Genomic DNA, 17,497 nt, shown 5'->3' on the forward strand with positions numbered 1-17,497 from the left:
TTTTTATCCAGTTCAGGACCCTAGCCCACAGAAAGGTTAAGGTAAGCTTCCCACCTCACTTAACCTAGTCAACATCGTCCCTCATACACATGCTAATCTAATTCACACAAAGGCTAATCTAATTTCCAAGTGATTCTATGTCCTGTCAAGTTGACCATAGACATAAGCCATCACAAATACTAAATAAAAAATTTAAAGTATTGTGCAGAAAATAGTTAATGCATAAAACCTATGACTGCTGATTGCTTTGTTTCCACACCAAAAGGGTACTGTGCCAATAGATGTTGTAACAAGTTTTGTGGGAGGCACTTGTTAGGCAAACATGTAAATACTCAACCATCACTCTCATAAACCAATAAAAGGATCTGAATACTGACTTGTAACATGGTGTATTTGCAAAGCTAGACATTACTTATCATTTAGAAACTTAGATTTTAAGAGGGATCCCATGACCCTAAGTGATAAAAGTTGCCTCCTGTACCTAAATTGGCAATGCAGACAGCATGGCCTAATTCTGAACATCTGCTTTTCTTCTGGGAGCCAAAAATTATTATATACTTGTTCCCCACTCTCTAGTGGTCCTTACTGGTTGACATATTTTGTCTATGTCACAGTTTAAAGCTGAGAGCATTAGGAATGTCCTAGGAGAATCCCCTGACAGGGAACTCAGACTCTGTGGTCGTTTCCCCTTAACTTCCATTTCTTCTTGTTTCTCTCATCACACTTTTGCAGTTTAAAACTGTATCCATTGAGATGGTTCGTTGAGTCTTTCTGGTGATTCAAATCTGGAAATGGTCTTGAGAACTCTAATGTAATTCGCTATGATAGTAACTGTGGGGAGCCCCTCAGCCCGCATGGCCAAGGCCTATGGGGAGAGTACCCCTGGCCAAGCCCTAAAGATGGCGCCTGATGGAAGTTCAGTGCTTGGGACAAACAAGTCCATATTTGGAGGAGTTTGACATCTCTGCCGCTCATTGGTTTCTGATGCTCCTCTGGAGGGGTTGCGTGGCCTGGAGTGATTGGGCGGAGTGGTTGCGCGAGTGAGTGCACTTATAAGGAATCCCCGCCCCAGGCTCGGGGGAGATGAAGCTTGAAGTTGCCTGAATAAACTGTAAGAAGAACTGGTGGTTGTGTCTTCCTTGCTGGTCGAGGCGGACGCGACAAATAACAAACATAAAGATAGGATAGTAGATATGCAGTATCACTACTTTAAAATATTACTGAGACATCAATAAATATTATAATCATGGATTAGTATTTCATTTCTTGCCAAATAAATTTGTTGAGTCAATGTAATATCAGTTAAAATTCCTCTAGCTGTTTTTAGGAGTTGGTAAACTCATTATAAGATTTACATAAAATACAAAAACCAAAGAATAGAAAGGTCAAACTTGAAGCAGAATAAAGCCAAGGTACTGACATCAAAATTTATTATAAAGATATGGTAAGTGATTGGGAGAAGGTATCAGAGCAGAAAGGCTGCTGCTGGGATGGAGGGGAGTGTCCAGAGAAAGTCTAGTAGAACACCTTTCTCACTTCTGAGCAGACATTTTAATATAAACCAAATATTACAACACAAGAAAATAATCAGACAAGAGAACAGATGAAAGTAACCCCCCTAATTATCAAAAGATGTAATTCTAGGCAAAGTCAAGAAACCTGAAGGGGAAGTTAGTAGGAGCCAACTGAGCAGCTGCTAAAGGAGATACAAATGGGACCAGCTGAGCAGCTGCAGTACAACTCTAGACACCTTGCAAAGCCACCTCCCAACAGTTGGGGCCTTGGAACATCTAGAGAACTCATTCACCCCCAGTTGCCTGGCACCTAGAGAGATAAAGGTGGACAGTCAACATTGGTGAGATTGATAGTCATATCAAAAGATAAAAGGGCCTACTTATAAAAAGCCAGATACATAGGCCTGCACTGAAAATGCCAATCTCTCTTTCCATGTCAGGAAAGGTTATATAGTACATTTGAATGATATATTCTTGGTTGTCTTTACCCTTCTCAAATAAGCTGTATTTTGGTGTTGACTACTGTGGCCTTTGACGCTTCCTGATTTTTATGGCCTTTGTCATTATTGGGACAAGGACTAACTGACCCCAGGCTGATTTGGAACCCATTTCAGACTAGAAATCTCAATCTCCTACTTGACAGGATTAAGGGTGTGGGGCAACACACACCCTTAGGGACTTTTGCTTTAATAGATTATCTGTTTAGTTTAATCCCCACACTTGTATAAATACTCTGTGCTGGTTGTGATTGAATGTCTATATTGATCAGTTGAATTTTAGAATTTGCCAGTAATTTACTTCACACAGTATACTACATACTTGAATAGGAGGCAAACTTAGCTAGAGTCACTTCTGCTGCTTCTGTTGGAGTATAAGAGCTATAACTGGCACCTTGAACTGCTACACTGAAGATATATAAAGTTGGATTTACATGATTAAGAACACTGCAGATAATGAGAAAACTCAAGCATCAAATTAACTCACAATACAAAAATCTCTACATTGTAATACAAGAAACACAAAAAAATCAAGACAAGATAATCCCACCAAAAATTACAAATCCATCAGAAATGACCTCCAGTGAGTCTGCTTTAGATGAAATGCCTGCTAAAGATTAATATATATATATATTCAAAGAAACCAAAGAAAAAAATTAAAGGAATTAAAGATGAAAGCAAACTCCTAAAGGAGAACACAGGAAACTCACTTATAGTAATAATGAGATCAATATAAAACATGAGTAAGGAAATAGAAATAATGGAAAAAATACCAATCAGAAATACCAGAAATGAAAAACACAGAAGTCAAATAGAAAACTCTGTAGAAAGTCTCGCCAGTAGCATGGATCAAGAAGAGAATGGAATATCTAAACTAGAAGACCAGGTGCCAGAGCTAATACAGTCCAACAAAGAGAAAGAGAAACTAATAGGAAGGCATGAATGGGAATTTCAAGACATTTGGGACACTATAAAGAGATTAAACATAAGAATTCAGAGCACAGTAGGAAAAGAATTTCACTCCAAAGGCATAACAGGTATTTTCAACAAAATCATAGAAGAAAACTTCCCCCAAGTAGGGAAAGCGATGCCACTACAGATACAGGAAGCCTATAGAATGCCACACAGACCAAATCAGGAAAGAACCTCTCACTGTCATATTATAATTAAACTACAAAACACACAAACCAAAGAAAATATATTGAAAGCAGTTAGAGAGAAAAATTAAGTCACATATAAAGGCAAACCCATAATGATGACTGCAGATTACTCAACAAAAACTTTAAAAGCCAGAAGGGCTTGGAATGATGTATTCCAAGTTCTGAAAGATAACCGCTGTCAACAAAGATTACTTTTTCTTGCAAAGGTATGAATTCAAATAGACAGAGAAATAAGGACATTCCACAGCAAAAGCAGGTTAAAGGAATATATGAAGACCAAACCAGCTCTACAGAAAATACTTGAAAGGATCCTCTATGCTGAAGAGAAAGAAAAGCACATAAGGAACATGGAAAAAATGAACCATACTCAAATACTAGTTGATACAACAGAACAAAGGTAAAACTGGAAATAAATACACACCTTTCAATAATTACTCAACATCAATGGCCTCAATATCCCAACCAAAAGACACACAGGTTTGCACACGGGGTTAAAAAGTAGACTCCTTCATTTTTCTTTTCAGGATGCAACTTTGCTTTATTCTTTTTTTAATTTTTATTTTTTTATTAATAATTAGTTTTGCACTCAGTGAATACAGTCAAATTGGTACCATTATCATCCTCCCTGTCCTACTCCTTCCCCCTGGCCCCTCCTTGTTGGGTATATGGGACATGAATTGTGCCCTCAGTTATGGGCAGGAGGAAATGTCTCTGTAATATAGCTTTAGATCAGGTATGGTGATGCCTTCAGAGGTGTTTGTTTTGCTGAGGATATGCTTGGATAGCCAAGGCCTTCTGCTTTTCCATATCAATTTTGAGATCAGTTTTTCTGTCTCTGTGAAGAACAATGTTGGGATTTTAATTGGAATTGCATTAAATTTGTATATTGTCTTTGATGGGATTGCCATTTTCACAATGTTAATTCTGTCTCTCCAGGAGCACAGAAGGTCTTTCCATTTTCTCAAGTCCTCCTCAATTTCTTTTTTGAGTGTTTTTATGTTTTCAATGTATAGATCTTTCACTTCCTTGGTTAATGTTATTCCATGGTACTTTTTTGTTGTTGTTGCTATTGAAAATGGGACAATGTCCCTTATTTCTTTCTCTGTATTTTTGTCTTTTGCATATAGAAAGGCTACTGATTTTTGTGAATTTATTTTGTATCCTGCTACTCTGCTAAAGGGGTTAATCATCTTCAGGAGTTTTGGGATAGAGTCTCTTGGGCCTCTTATGTATAGAAGCATGTCATCTGCAAATAAAGCTAACTTAATTTCATCCTTTCCAAATTGTATCCCTTTTATTTCTTTCTCCTGTCTTATTGCTTGAGCTTGGACTCCCAGTACTATATTGAAGAGCAGAGGTGAGAATGGACACCCCTGTCTTGTTCCTGATCTCATTGGGAATTCCTCCAGTCTCTCTCCATTAAGTATTATTTGGGCTTTAGGAGCTTTGTATATAGCCTTTATTATGTTAAGATATGAACTGACCATGCCAATTCTCTCCAATGTTTTGATCATGAAGTGATGTTGTATTTTGTCAAAGGCCTTTTCTGCATCTATTGAAATGATCATGTGGTTTTTGTGTTTAACCTTATTTATATGGTATCTTACATTGACTGATTTCCGTATGTTGAACCACCCCTGTGTTCCTGGGATGAATCCCATTTGATGAAAGTGGATAATGCTTTTGATGTTCTGTTGGATTCAGTATGTGAGGATTTTGTTCAGCATCTTTGTGTCTAAGTTCATCAGGGAAATAGGCTGCTAGTTTAATTTCGTGTGGTATCTCTGCCTGGTTTTAGAATTAGGGTGATACTACCTTCATAGAAGGAGTTGGGGAACTTTCCCTGTTCTCCAATTGTGTGGCACAGTTTGAGAAAGATTAGTTTGAGTCCTCCCATGAAGGTTTGATAGAATTCTGCAGAGAAGCCATCTGGTCCTGGACTCTTCTTTCTGGGGAGGTTTTTTTTAAATACCATTTCAATCTCAATGAGTGTGATAGGTTTGTTTAGGAGATTAATCTCTGAGTTTAGCTTTGGTAGATGGTATGTGTCCAGAAATTTATCCATTTCCTCCATATTATCCAGTTTTGTGGATAAGAGGTTTCTGAAATAAGTCCTGATGATTCTCCCAATTTCACTTATGTCTGTTTTGCAATTTCATGTTTTATTTTCATTTTTTATTTCATCTACTATCCATTTATTGTTTAAAGTGTGCTGTTCAGTTTTCAGGCACCACTGAGATTCTTGATGGGTTTTTTGTTAATTTCTAGCAATATAGCATTGTGACCTGATATCATGCAGGGAATTATGTCAATCTTCCTAACTATGTGGAGGCAGACCTTGGGACCCAGTATATAATCTATTTTAGAGAATGTTCCATGGGCTGCTGAGAAGAATGTGTAGTCTGTGGATTTGGGATGCAATGTTCTGTAGATGTCCATTAGGTCTATGGTTTTGTTGATCTCTCTTACTTCCCAGTTGAGTTTTGGTTTGGAAGATCTATCTATTACTGGTAATGGTGTATTGAAGTCCACAACTATGATGGTGTTGGTGGTTATTGCTGTTTTATTGTTTAGTACATTTTGCTTCATGAACTGTGGTGCCCCTGTGTTTGGTGCATACAGATTTATGATTATGATATCCTCTTGATGGATTGTTCCCTTGATAAGTAGGAAGTGGCTTTCTATGTCATTTTTGATTTTTTTTTTGTTTGAAGTCTATTTTATCTGATATTAGTATAGCTATGCCTGCTTGTTTCTTATTCTCATTTGCTTGGAATATTGTTTTCTACCCTTTTACCCTGTGGAGGAGGTGTCTGTCTTTATTGGTAAGGTGGGTTTCTTGAAGACAACAGATTGAGGAGTCTAATTTTCTGATCCACCTAATTAGCCTGTGTCTCTTAATGGGTAAATTAAGGCCATTAATATTTATGGTAATGACTGGTGGCAGGCAGATAAGCAGGCGGCTAGTGTGGCAGATGGGAGATTGTGCCTTAGCTGATGGGGGCAGATGGGCAGAGCGAGCCTGAGCTCATGTGTGGGCAGGTGGCATGGGACTGAGCTCATGTGTGGATGGGCAGGTGACCCAAGCAACAAGTGGGCAAATGGGCAGAGCAGGCTGAGTTTGCACAAGTGGATGGGTGGCATGCACACATGGGCAGATGGATGGATTGAGTCTAAGCTTGCACAGGCCAGTGAGTGAAGCCTGCCCAAGGTCATGTATGGGCCAGGGTAGCAGGATGATTGTCCTTGCGCAGTGAGGCAAGTGTAAATATGCTGGCCTGGGTCCCCTTTCCTACAGTAAGTGTGGGCGTATCCTGAAGCTGGGACCATGGCTAGGGCTTCTGCTTTGGGGGGGGGGGTGTTGGGGAACTGGTGGGCCACCTGAGAGCACGAGAATCAGCTGATTCCCTTTCTTTCTCCTCTGTGCCCTCCCACTGGTGATTTATTAGAGATTGCTCTCCCCTAAAAGACCTAGTGAACCCTTAATGCCTTGCCTTTCCTTCCCAAGGAGGTGCAGCACAGTTAGGCAGTCACCATCTTGATTGGAAGTCCTCCTTCAATTTTTGGCATCCAAGAAACTCACCTTTACACAAAAGATGGACTCTATCTTAAGAAGAAAGGTTGGAAAATGGTGTTTAAAGCAGATGGGCCTAGAAGACAATCAAGGGTTGCTATCCTAATACCTGACAGGATAGACTACAGACTAGACCAACATTAGTTAGGAAAGATAAGGAAGGTCACTTTATATTGATTAGATGAACACTCCAAGAGAAGGACTGTGGGTCTCTTGGTCCTTGGGCCAGTCATGGCTCCTCCAAGGTGTCCAGGTAACCATGGATAATGAGTGTGATGAAAGAATAATGTTCAGGAGACAGTCTCTGTGAACAGCTTGGTTTAACAAATAGGGAAGTGGGTTTTTGCGCAGTTGAGGGTCTTAAGGGCATTGGACTACAAGGTTGCTTGCTGATGCCTAATCAGCATATGGAGGCATACATTCCAGCATGTGAACAATGGCAGGGAGAAGGTATAGGGTACAGGGAGATGGGCTGTGCAAAGGTTGCTGGCTGCTAGCATATAAAGAGTTTCTTAGGCAACTGGCCAAAGGTCATAGGGCACAGCCTAAGTTCAGGTGTGCTGGGCTTGGAGAGGTAGTGTCCTCCTATAGCCTGGGGGTCCTTAGCTTTGCCTCAGACAGGAAGTTACACCAGCCTGGATGTATGCACATATAGAGCACATTTGATTACTCAAATAGATTTAATTAAAGAATGGCACAAGGGCTTCTTAAAATCATTTTGTCTCACCTTTTAAAATTTTGTTGTCCTGGGGCAGCATAAGTCATATCTGAGGCATAGAAGGTAGGCACATCTTAATCTTTAACTATCTAAAAGCTATAAATACAGTCAGAACCTGTTACCAGTCTTGAAAACAATACCAATTAACTTACAAGCAAACAAATTAATTTAACCTACAAAGTGTCAGAAAAGGACAAGTAAAACAGTATAAAGTTTTAGCACCTAGTTCAGATACCTGTGTGGGTACCAATTACCCAGAGAACAATGGAAATAGAACCATAGAACTTGAAATATTTTCCTCAGATGAGGACCACTGTTTGAGCATGAGGCTGTACCCTGAAGTAGGGAATATGTCTTAAGAGTTTCAAAACAGATTTATCAAGGGTTATATTAGAATTTAGCTGGATATTTTGGCTCACAGAGGACCAGATTCTGCTCTATTGTATGTAAAGTGTCTCATTTCTGGAATCTCAAGTCCAGTGCTTTTAGCAAAATTAACTCTTAAGACATATAGCTTTAAGTGCCTATATGAAGAAATTAGACAGGTTGCAGTAAACAACTTAGTGATTCACCTTTAGGCCTGGGAAAAAGAAGAACAAGGCAAACTGAAAATCAATAGATGGGAAGAACAGTAAAAATTAGGGAAGAAATTAATGAACTAGAACCCTCCCCCCAAAAAAACCCCAAACAGTCCAAAGAATCAATGAAGCAAAAAGTTGTTTCCTTCAAATGATAAACAGGATGGATAAACCCTTAGCAATTTTAACCAAATAAAGAGACACAAATTAATAAATCAAAGATGAAAAAGACACCATTACAGCAGATACCAGAGAAATTCAAAAAACTTATAGGGACATACCATAAGAACATATACTGCAATAAGTTTGAAAATCTGAAAGAAATGGATGATTTACTTGATTTATATGATCTGCCAAAATAAAATCAAGATGAGATTAACCACTTAAATAGACCTATATCAAGTATGGAGATATAGGCAGTTATAAAGAATCTAACAGCTGAAAAATGTCCAGGTCTAGATGGATTCACTGGTGAATTTTACCAGGTCTTCATGGAAGAACTAACACCAATGCTTCTGAAAATTTCCATAAAATAAAAAGGAAGGTATCCTTCCAAACTCATTTTACAAAGCCAACATCACTCTGATACCAAAACCAGACAATGCAGAACAAAAAAGAAAATTACAGACCAATCTCCTTCATGAACATAGATGCAAAAAGTCTCAACAAAATATTGGCAAACATAATAGAAGAATATATAAGAAAGATCATTCACCCTAAGTAGACTTTATCCCAGAGATACAAGTTATAAATTGATAAATGTAATACATTATATGAATGGACTGAAGGACAAAAATCACATGATCATCTCGTTAGGTGGTGAGAAAGCATGCAACAAAATCCAATATCCCTTCATCAGAGACTGGAAATAGAAGGAATATATCTCAACATAATAAAGCCTATTTATGACAAACCTACAGCCAACATAATACTAATTAAAAAAAACTTGAAACCTACCCACTAAAATCAGGGAAAAGACAAGGGTGTACATCATCCCTAATTTTATTTAATATAGTAGTGGAAGTCTTAGTCACATAAATAAGGCAAGAGACACACATAAAAGAGATACAAATTACAAGGGAAGAGATCAAGTTATCATTATTTACAGATGACATGATTCTATACATAAAAGACTCTACAAACTCTAGCAGCAAACTGTTAGAGCTGATAAACACTTAATGCAATGTAGCAGTATACAAAATAAACTTGTAGAAACCAGTAGCCTTCCTATATTCTAACAATAAACATGCAGAGGATGAAATCAGAGAATCACTTCTATTCACAATTGCATCAACAACAACAACAAACCATCTTGAAATAAACCTAACCCAGAAAGTGAAGGATCTCTGCATTGAAAACCTTAAAACACTCAGGACATAAATTGCAGAAGACACTAGGAAATGGAAAGACATCCCTTGTTCTTGAATTGGAAGAATCAATATTGTGAAAATGGCAATCTTACCAAAAGCAATCTACACATTTAATGCAATTCCCATCAAAACTCAAATGGAATTCTTCATGGAAATAGAAAAAAAAATCCTAACATTTATTTGGAAGCACAAAAACCCTGAAATAATTGTGAATAACAAAAATACAGCTGTTGGTATCACTATTCTTGATTTTATCACCTATTACAGAGACATAGTAACAAAAACAGCATGGTACTGGCACAAAAACAGACATGTAGATCAATGGAACAGTACAGAGGACCTATAAGTACATCCAGGTAGCTACAGCCACCTGATCTTTGACAAAAATGCCAAAAATACTCATTGGAGAAAAGGTAGCCTCTTCTGTAAATGGTGGTGGGAAAACTCAGTATGTATCTGTAGGAGGATAAAAATAGATCCTTATCTGTCTCCATGCACAAGAATTAAGTCCAAATGGATCAAAGACCTTAATATCAGACCTGAAACTCAAAGTGCTGGAGGAAAAAGTAGTGGAAACCCTTCAGCATACTGGTATTGGCAAAGACTTTCTGAATATAATACCAGTTGCTCAGGAAATAAAACCACTGATCAACCACTGGGGCCTCATGAAATTACAAAGCTTTGGTACAGCAAAGGACACTGTGAAAGGGACAAACTACAGAATGGGAGAAATTCTTTGCCAACTATACATCTGACAAAGGATTAGTATCCAAGATATAAAAAGAACTCAATAAATGAAATAATAAGAAATAAAACAACCCAATTAAAAAACGGGCTATGGAGCTGGGCATGGTGGCATATGCCTTTAATCCCAGCACACAGGAGGCAGAGGTAGGAGGATCACTATGAGTTCAAGGCCTCCCTGAGACTACATAGTGAAATGCAATCTGGTACAGCTACTGTGGAAATCAGTGTGGAGGTTCCTGAGACAGCTAAAAATAGATCTATCATATGACCCAGCTATTTCACACCAAAGTATATATCCTTCTGACTCCATATCACTATCTTAGACATACCAGTTCACTTATGTTTATTGCTACTCTATTCACAATACCTAGGAAATGTAGCCAGCCAAGATGTCCCTCAACTGATGAACTGATAATGAAGATGTGCTATTATATCAGGGGAAAAGAAAAATGAAATTTGCAGGAAAACGGATGGATCTGGAAAGGATTATTCTTAGTGAGGAAACTGAGGCCCAGAAAGCCAAACATTATTGTTCTCTCTCAAATGTGGATCCTAGCCACAAGTGGTTGGGCTTCTTAATGAGTTGGAATGAAACTCAGTAGCAGAGGCCAGTAAGCTAGAAAGGGGATATAAAGGCAATAGAATGGGAGGGAAGGGAGCCTTAATAGGATGGTATTGTATGTATGTAAGTAGAAGAAAAGATTAATGGGGGTGGAAAGGCCTAAGTGAGGTCAGGGGAAGAAATTGAGGAAAAGAAAGATTGAGGGAGGGGGTAATCAAAATTTAAGGGTGTATGAATAAGTCATATGGAAACCTAGTTTTTGGGGCAATAGAACACTCAGAAAACATAGATTGACATTAGAAAATTTTCAGTGCCAGGGATAGGATACCTTCCAGTGAGGTTCCTAATGTCCCCAAAACATTTCAGGCCATTGCAGAGGCTCTTGGTTTCCCACCAGGAATATACAATAAGACTCTATTGCTGACTACTCCACATACTTGGGCTTCAAGATCACTGAGGACTCCTGCTGGAACTGAGCTGAAAACCTCCTCCATGTGAACTAACTGACAGAAAGCTGAAAAAGCTACACTACATTTGATTTAATGGGAGAGAAATCAGTGGAGATACTCAACAGTGGACACTACAAGCCTTAAATTTGGCCATCCAGGCCAAATGAGCTAATGTTTGTAATAGTGGCATATCTATAATGGGGGAAATTAACTGCTCACTAATTGGAATGGAGGCCTGCTTCATGGGAGGAATACATGCCCGATACTGAAAGCCTACAACAGGGGTAGCATGAGCCCTAGGGGTTTAATGTCTACTGGTGTCTAGCTAAATGTGTATACTATGCTCACCGAACTGCCTGGTAAGCACTCCTCTTAATGTTCATACCCATATATTTATGCTATGCTCACTTTTGGTTAAAGAAGCTTCTCTTGGATAGTGGTGACTTTGGTATGACTCAGAAGGCACCATGGTGGTGAGAAGAAGTGACAGAAGAGTGCTCAGCACTGAGGCATCTCTTTCATACCTTCTGAGGCTACGGGTCCATTGTTGAAGAGGTGGTGGAAAGAATGTAAGAGCCAAATGAAAGGCAGGACTCCTTACAATGTGCTCCTCCAGACACAAAATGGCCTGGAGATCCATGATCTCATAGTGCTTGACATTACTTACATAAGACCATCATTATTGGAGGAAAAGATGATGATATTAAGATAAAACAGAGACTGGTTGAGAAGGGGAAGTGGTATGATGGATAGTGGAGTTGCTTAGAGGAAAGTGGAGGGACAGAGGGATTTACCATGGGTTATAGTCTATAATTATGGAAGTTGTAAATAAAAATAAATTTCAAAAAGACAGGATTCCATAGTGAGCAAACATTTTGAGTTAATTGTTTAACAAAGGAATGGTATCCATATTCCATTAAGAATTCCTACAACTAATGAGAAAAGATATAGCAAGTAGACTGGACAAAAATGTCATCAAAGAGAACATTCACTGTAGTGGTTAGATTCAGGTAGCCCCATAAACTTAGGTGTTCTGAATGCTAGTCTCCCCATCTGATAGCAATTGGAAGTTAAAGCCTTGTGGAGGCAGTGTATTGTTTGGGGTGGGCTTATAGGTGTTATAGCCAGTTTAGCATTGCCAGTGTTTGGCACACTCTCATGTTGCTATTGTCCACCTTATGTTGGCCAGGGGGTGATGTCCACCCTCTGCTCATGCCATCATTTTCCCCTGACATCATGGAGCTTCCCCCTTGAACTTGTAAGCCAAAATTAACCTCTTTTTTTCCCCCCACAAATTGCTATTGTTTGGGTGATTTCTACCAGCAATAAGGACCTGACTGCAATAGGAATGTGGGACCAGAGGAGTGGGATTGCTGCTAGACACTTGACTGTGTGAATTTGGCCTTTTAGAGCTGATTTTCAAGAGGAATGTAGAAGGATTTGAAATCTTGGATTAAGAGATGCCTTGCAGTGTTGTAAATACAGCTTGTTGGACTATTCTGGTCAGAGTTGAAAGACCTGAATGCATAAGAACTCTGGACTGTGAGGTTTGGTTTATGAGGGTTAGAAAGAGCTTTGCTTGGACTGGAATATAAGCAGTTTGTGTGTGAGGTTTGCTGTTATGGCCATATCCTGAGAATTTGTGCAGGGTTGCATTGCATAGAAATGGACTGGTGTGAGTAGAGGACAGAAAGAAATCATTAGGCTCAAACTGCTGGCTGTTCAGCTGCAATTGAAATTAGGCCATCTGACCTGAACTGGTGCAACAGGAAGAATGTAGACTCTTTCCAAGGGACCTGAATACTCAAGGAGTGTCCTATTCTTCAAAGTCTGCTTTATTCCTCCTTGGATTAACAAATTGGCACTCTACCTGGTATTATGGGGCACAAGAAATTCAGGAAAGAGACGGTCATTGTGTTTGCAACATGGTCTAGTGTATTGAAAAAGGCCATGGGCAGTGTGAAGCAGGTTTGCTGGATGCCTGCATGGAGACTCGATGGAGACATGAGGATGAGTCCTGGTTTGCAGTGGAGACCCAGTGGAGATGCTGGGACCACAAGATGACTGCTAAGGAAAGATGCTGGCCCAGATGAAGTTTTCCAGGACTGTGAGTAGCCTAGTTGGAAGGGTAGAGTTTGAACCACGGAGTCTTTTTGCTGGTTAGACTTATAAGACTTTTCATTGGCTAACATTGTTGGACTTGGAGCTACAGAATTTAATGTTTTCCATGGTTGTTTTAAATCTTATATTGGTTGAATATTTCTTTGCTATGCCCAATGCCATCATTTGGAGTGTGAATGTTTATTCTGTGCTATTATGGGTTTTGGGGGGAATTTTTGGTATTATGGCTGAGTTAAAAGATCTTGGTCTATGAGAATGTTTGAACATCATTAGGATTGTAAAAACCATGGGCACTTTTAAAGATGGACTGAATGCACTGTACTTTATATCATGGGTGGTTATCAGTTTATGAGAGCCATGGGCAGAATGTAGTGGTTTGATTCAGGTGTCCCCCATAAACTTAGGTGTCCTGAACACTAGTCTCCCCAGTTGATAGCAACTGGAAATTAAAGCCTCCTGTAGGCAGTGTATTGTTGAGGGCAGTCTTATGGGTGCTGTAGCCAGTTTCCCCATGCCAATATTTGGCACACTCTCCTGTTGCTATTCTCCACCTTATGTTGGCCAAGGGGTGATGTCCACCTGATGCTCATGCCATAGTTTACCCCTGTCATCATGGAGCCTCCCCCTCAAATCTGTAAGCCAAAATAAACCTCTTTTTCCACAAGCGGCTCTTGGTTGGGTGATTTTTACCAGCAATATGAACTTGACTTGAACATTCACATATACTACAATGTGTTAAACTTAAGGAATTCTATAAAGTACAGTGGGATACTGCCACAATAGTTAAATGATCCCAATGGAAAAATATCAACTGTGGGGAATCCTTCTAATATACTGCAGAATAAATTTGGTATAAGTCGCAATATCTACTCAATGACTTGGAAATTTTACTTCTAAGTACCCAGTAGAAAATCCCTGATATGATCTTAAAAATACATGTGTTAGCATATCATAGAAGTTATAATATCCAAAAATTTGTAAATTGCCAATATCCTTCAATAGAAGAGTTGATAGATAAATTGTACTATTAATCAAATAATGGATTACTACATTACAATAATGAATGAATAGTATTTTTCAAAACAATGTAGGTGAGCCTCATTTAGAATGCAAAAATACCAAACATGTCTATATACTATATAGATCCCTTTATTTAGTGAAATACAAGTAAAATGAACTGACAATGTTAGCAGTCAGGAAAGCAGTACTACAATAATAATAATAATAATAATAATAATAAAAATAAAATCAGTTACTGTGATGGAGTGTCAGGGTCATGGAGATTTTGATACTGGTAACCATTGTGTGTTTATGTGAAGGAGTTCATTATATGCTCATGTGGCTGTGTTTACTTTGTGAAAAATTATCATACTGCACACATCTAATATGTGAACTTTTACTTCTATGCATCTTTCTCCAATGAAATGCTAAAATGGAAGTCCTGGGGCATTTGTGTGCTATTTTTTGTTTTATAGCACTAATTAGCTGGAGGCTGTAAATCAAATTAGAGGAATTTTAATATTTTTGTTCTGTTGCTTCCACGGTGAAAATCTCATGTATATACAAATCTTTATAACCTTGAAGGATGAGGTTGCAAGTGTTTTCAGTGTGCTGAGTGAGGTGCAATGTTCATGTGTATGCAGGCTGGAGGAGGGAGCTGAGTGCTTCAGAAGGATGGAGGATGAAGAGCCTTCAGAGAAAAGCAGCTCCCAGAAGCCAGTCACTTTGTACTTTGACCTTGAATATGCTTACTATTTCCCCTTTCAGTTATTTATTCACTAATCTATGTATTGAGGATCTTAAGATTTGTCATTTACACAGAAGCTGACTTCAACAACAGCAGTTACAGAAAAAACACAGACCTCAGGGTTAAACACAGCCTGAAAATGTAGTGTGTCGATAGTTCATTTTTTAAAAAATAAGTCTTTTGATATTTATACTTGTTAACCTTGTCTGCATATTAACAGTTTCTGCTTCAAATAACAAAGACAGGAATTTCCAGTCAAGATGGTGTCTGCTTAACAATGCTGTACCTCCTGGGGAAGGCAAGGCAAGACATTAAGGAAGGGTTCATTCGGTCTTTTAGGTGGGAGTAGACTCTAATAGAACTCCAGTGGGAGGGCATGGAGGGGCACAAAAAGGGAATCCGATGATTTCCATTCTCTTGGGCAGCCCAACAATTCCCCAAACTCCTCAAGCAGACTTCCTAGTCATAGTCCCAGCCACAGGTTCCTCCTGCACTAACTGCAGGCAAAGGGACCCAAGCCAGCAGGCCAGCATAGTTCCACCCATGCCTCCACACTCATGAACTTCATCCCATTTGCTGATGCACATGTCAATGCTGTTCCACTCACTGCTGCCTCCTACCCCCATGTGAGGACCCAGGCCAGCAGACTAATATAGCTCCACCCATGCCTCCATGCTTGTGAACACCATCCACTCACTGCTGCACAAGCACAAATGCCATCCCACTTGCCATCACATATGTGAATGCTAATCCACTCACTGGAGCCTCCAACCCCTGGCCCAGACCTAAGCCAGCAGACCAATATAGCTCCACTCAAGCATTCAGGCTAGGGAAAACCATCCCATACCCCTGCTCCACATTCCCATGCATGGACCCAAGCCAGCAAGCTAGCATAGCTCCATCAATGGCTCTAGGCTCAGGAATGCCATCCCACTCACTGCCACCCCCAGCCCTGTGCATGGACCCAGGCAGGCCAGTGTAACTCCACTTGCACCTCCAGGTTTGGGAATGTCATCCCACTCACCACCACCACCCATCCCTTTGCAGACCCAGGCAGGCCAGAAGAGTTCCACCTATGCCTCCAGGTTTGGGAATGTCATCCTACTCACTGCTGTCCCCATCCCACTGTCCACTTTGGACCACCTGACCATGCAGTTCCATACCCAGAATCGCATAACAACAAGCTCCTATATCAGGACCTTGGGCCCCCACCAGAGTCTCATGGGCTCCTTCCCTCTGAGCAGTCAGGCCCAATTACCACCAGAAGCCAAGTGGAAGCAACCATAAAAGGGAATAACTACTGAAGAAACTTCAAGGGTAGACTATAGCTCCTTCCTAAATTAAATAAGACTCCTACACTGTAATGGGTAGACCATTGCACAAAAGGAATAACATAAAAAGCCAAATTTAAGTAAATCCAATAAGATCACCCAGTCCCACAATAGATATCTCTAATCAAAACAGAAGAAACATTAGGACAAGAATCCCAAAGTGCAGCTATAAGCAGTACAACCCTTACCAAGCAAATAACAGAACTCTCAGAAAAGCAACAAAGGCCCGATAATAATCTGAATGCTGTCCTCGGTGGACTAGACCTAGTAGATAAGAACCTGGAAGGCGTCTAAAGACAATTAAATGATCTGAATGAGAGTGAAAAAAACAGGACCTCAATAACCAGTTGGATAAGGTCCATGAGAACACATAAAGAAATACAAAGATGAATTACAAGAAGCATTAAGAAAATCAGAAAATTATGTATAAAGGGAAGATTACAGAATGATGGAAACTATACATAAAAATGTAGTAGAAAAGGGGAAAGTGTGTGTGGGGGAGGGAGTGTATTACCATGGGATATTTTTTATAATCAAGGAAAATGTTAATAAATATTGTGAAAAAAAATGTAGTAGAAAACTCAAACTAAATTAAATAAACCCAAAACTCTAAGGAAGCTATCACAAATAGAGTCAGCCATGTGGAGGATAGAAAGTCAGAACTGGAAGACAAAACAGAAGAAACAGTTTGCAAGACAAAAAGTTTCAATAAGTTCAAAAATTTTTGTGAACAGAACATGAGGGAACTGTGGGATACCATTAAAGATCCTAATTTTGAACAATGGGAATGCCAGAAGGGGAAGAAATTCAGACCAAAGGCACGAAAAACTTATTCAACAAAATTATAAAAGAGAACTTTCCCACTCAAAAGAATTTCCCATCAAGTTAGAAGAAGCTAACAGAATTCCAAACAACTGGTCCAAAGGAGAAATTCTCCAACACATATTGTCATTAAGACTCTAAACATTGATACCAAAGAGAAAGTCTTAAAAGTAGCTAGGGAATAACAACACATTACATATAAAGGTAACCCTATCAGAATTACTTCAGACTTCTCAGTAGAAAGCCAGAAGGGCCTGGAATGGAACACTGCAAAGTCTAAGAACCTATGGCTTCCAACCTAAACTAC

At 39.3% G+C, this 17,497-nt stretch overlaps 1 non-coding gene across 1 annotated transcript; it reads right to left on the reverse strand.

Moving 5' to 3' along the window:
* Window positions 1-256: 256 nt before the first annotated feature.
* Window positions 257-365, reverse strand: LOC123453951. Its single transcript, XR_006633113.1, has one exon. It is a non-coding gene; the product is annotated as a small nucleolar RNA U13 (small nucleolar RNA).
* Window positions 366-17,497: the final 17,132 nt, after the last annotated feature.

Source organism: Jaculus jaculus, chromosome 12 (assembly GCF_020740685.1).
Source record: "Jaculus jaculus isolate mJacJac1 chromosome 12, mJacJac1.mat.Y.cur, whole genome shotgun sequence".
Taxonomy (NCBI): domain Eukaryota; kingdom Metazoa; phylum Chordata; class Mammalia; order Rodentia; family Dipodidae; genus Jaculus; species Jaculus jaculus.